Source organism: Aplysia californica, unplaced genomic scaffold, assembly GCF_000002075.1.
Source record: "Aplysia californica isolate F4 #8 unplaced genomic scaffold, AplCal3.0 scaffold00632, whole genome shotgun sequence".
Classification (NCBI taxonomy): Eukaryota; Metazoa; Mollusca; class Gastropoda; order Aplysiida; family Aplysiidae; genus Aplysia; species Aplysia californica.
The window spans coordinates 314,729-317,984 of record NW_004797902.1 but is presented as its reverse complement, the minus strand read 5'-3'; the positions used below and the strand labels follow the sequence as shown (position 1 = coordinate 317,984).

The 3,256-nt window shown below is 40.5% G+C and overlaps 1 long non-coding RNA gene across 1 annotated transcript; it reads right to left on the bottom strand.

The window, feature by feature from the left end:
- Positions 1-339: 339 nt before the first annotated feature.
- LOC118478509 lies at positions 340-2,997 on the bottom strand. The gene is made up of 3 exons (XR_004859093.1): positions 2,910-2,997; positions 1,892-1,975; positions 340-722 (listed from the first exon to the last, which is right to left on the bottom strand). It is a non-coding gene; the product is annotated as an uncharacterized LOC118478509 (long non-coding RNA).
- Positions 2,998-3,256: the final 259 nt, after the last annotated feature.

The window sequence follows — 3,256 nt, the reverse complement described above, 5'->3', positions numbered from 1 at the left end:
CTTTAATTTGACGAGCGAATGAATTCCCCATGATGACTCACTCTGTGTGTTGAGAGCGGGCTCTGAGAGGTCGGCAGTAGAAGTGGGCTACAGCAACTGACTAACCTAGGGACTGGCCTGACTGTCTTCGCATATGAACAGTCAGCGACAGAGAGGTAAAGAACAAGAGACAGTATGGGTGGAGAGAGAAAGAGAGAGAGAGAGAGAGAGAGAGAGAGAGAGAGAGAGAGAGAGAGAGAGAGAGAGAATAGAGAGAGAGATAAGTGGTGGTGGTAGTGATAGATAAGGCGCTCTGAAGACACAAAAACAGCAAAAGACAACTTCATCAAACAATGTTTGTTTCCCTTTTCCTTTGACTTTATTTTGAAGGTTTTCAAAGTATGAAACCTACAGACAGAACCACAATATTTATTTTAGAGTCAAAAGAACCAAAAAAAAATATTTAAAAAATAAAATAAATTTCAAGTAAAAAAAGCTTGTCAAGAAAAAACGTGTACGAAACTGGCCGTCACGTACTAACAGTGACAGTTTTCATTCACTTCAGTAAGACAGTATAGAAGTATAGAAAGTAACAGACGCATTGTGATGAATAAACACCAGTCTCCGCAGTCCACGAACATTAGTATCTTCTGTAGTAATTGTAGCGACCCCTCTCTTCGCTGCTGTCGTCACTGTCGCGACTCTCACTGCTGTCACTGTCGTAGCTGTTATATCTGTTGTACCTGTTGAAACAATCATAGCGTCAGTTTTCAGATTTGGTCAATGTTAAAGAGCTTCTTCCCCAAAATAAACGGCTGAACATTTCCAATTGAAGAAATTTCCACCCCTTCCCTCCCCCGAAAAAAAAACCTAATATAAAATGATAAATAGACGCAAGCACACCCAAACTCAACACACACACACACACACACACACACACACACACACACACACACACACACACACACGCACGCACGCAGGCACACTCACACACAGACATCCATCCAGCTCTCCACTTCCGTTCGTGTTGTTAATTGCTCATCTCTACATATTATATTTATGAAAGTTCGTCACTTTGACAGCCTAAAACTTCCCAACCACTGAACTTTCGAATTTGACAAACTTAACCGTGGTTCAGAATCATATAAAGGGTGCACAGTATAATACGGAGTCTGAAGTCACTGTAGTTTAATGTTCAGTTTTTCATTAATGAAATGGTACAGGTTTAACGCCCCTATCAACATTTAAGAGGCAGGACCTCCGAGTTTAACGTCCATCTCCGAAGGGACCAAGCCAAGTGAGAAGTTTGTGTAAAGTGCCTTTCCCAAGGACACAGCGTCGGGCCGAACTGAGGCTCAAACCCCCGAACTCACAATCTCAAGATTACGAGTCCGGTAGCCTAACCACTAGGCCACAAACGCAACTACAAACACCTGGAACTATAATAATAATATTCATTAAAGAATCAACGTTTTTACTTTAGTCTCTTTCAAATTGTATCACGATACAGCTGAATCAGGCATCTGTCAATGTTGTGGCGTTTGGAGCTATAGGCATAATTTTAAAGATGTTTGCTATTGTAACGAGATAATGGCCACCCACATTTGGTGACTTCCTTGGAAACTGCAAATTTACACATTTTTTCTTCCTTTGAAAAATGTTTTTACCAAAAACCACACCGCACCGTGTTTTAAAATTTCTATAAAGGGTGTTGGTTCAACAAATTAAAAAAATTGGTAAAAATTATCGGTTGCTTAGATCTCATTATATTGACGAGGTATTAAGCTATTGGGCCAACTAAAAAGCAACAAAGAAAAAACAAACTAACAATCCCTCCCCCAACCAAAAAAACAACTCCACACACACAAACACAAAGAGCCCAACCAAACTATGGAGCACAAGAATGAGCCACCTGTTGTATCTGGGATACTGTTGTCGGTAGCCGCCGTAGTTGTAGCCTCTGTTGTTGTTGCGGTTGTAGCTGGGAAAGCGGCTCCTGCGAGGAGGGAACCCAAGACAGAACGGACGTAAGTCATACGTCATGCAAATAAAAAAAAGGTTTAAGGCAGCCAGCCTCCTATTTAATACACTCTACTTTCTTCCTTCTCTTTTATTGTTGGATGTCGAGGGAGATGCAGTTTGTGTTCGAGGTCTTGATGAGTGGCTTCTGTTGTTGTTGATATGTTGTCTTTTGGAGGACCTCTTTCAAACTAGTTTTGCGTGCTTTCTTAATAAACTGAAATGTGTCGATGAGGGACTAGAATATTAGCAGTTTATATCTTCTTTAATCTTGGGGCTAAGACATAAGTGGCTCTCTTTTGAAACATTAAAAAGTGTGGTGTAGTGGTTATGCGCTTCATCGTTGCTTGCAGAGGTCTGGAGTTCGATTCCTGTGTTGGGACAATTGGTCGTTTTTAAGCACAAGGGGGCTATCCTTAAAAATACTGTTTTGAAAAAATTGAAGTTAAAGTTTTTGCAATTTGTTTCAGTTTCTTTAAAAGATAAGGAGAGTTTTCTCTATAACCAAACAAATATACTCTACTCACCAATGAAACCAAACTTCTACTTTTGGTAAGTTAATGCCCACTCTTGGTGTAGGTCAAGATTTCTTGAAATCTCCGAAATCTGGGTTAGCCCGCTTGTCATTAAAAGCAACCTATTTTAATGGAAAATTTAGTTCTTTACACAAGGACGTTGTATCCCTCTCAGCTAGGATTAACTCTCACAGGTGGAGTCGATGCCTGCCTCTTTAATAATCTAAATTGTGTCTTCGGGGGCGTTGAAATACCTACATTATTTACCCCCCCCCCAACCCTCTAAAAACCCCTAAAAAACCAACAAAGCAATAGCAATTCTTTTGAAAAAGAATATCAGTCTCCAGTAGCGAGTTGTTAAAGTAATACAAAAGCCAAACTGTCGCAAAGTCTCACCTGCCGTTGTTGTTGCTGTAGTATTGTGACGTCACAGAGCCGACCAGACAGGTGAGCGCCAGAACTGTGAGGACAACTGTCACCTTCATCGTGCTGACGTCAGAGAGAGAGGGAGAGATAGAGAGAGAGAGACAGAGAGAGAGAGACAGAGAGAGAGAGAGAGAGAGAGAGAGAGAGAGAGAGAGAAGGAAAAATAAAGGGTTACTGATGCGTATACGTGTGAGCGAATGTGTTAGCTTGTGTTTGTGTATTTGTGTATGTATTTGGTATTTGTTTTTATGTATGTGTGAATGCAATATCTAAAGAAATTTCCATCAAGATGAAATCTATTCTCTCAATTAGAAACA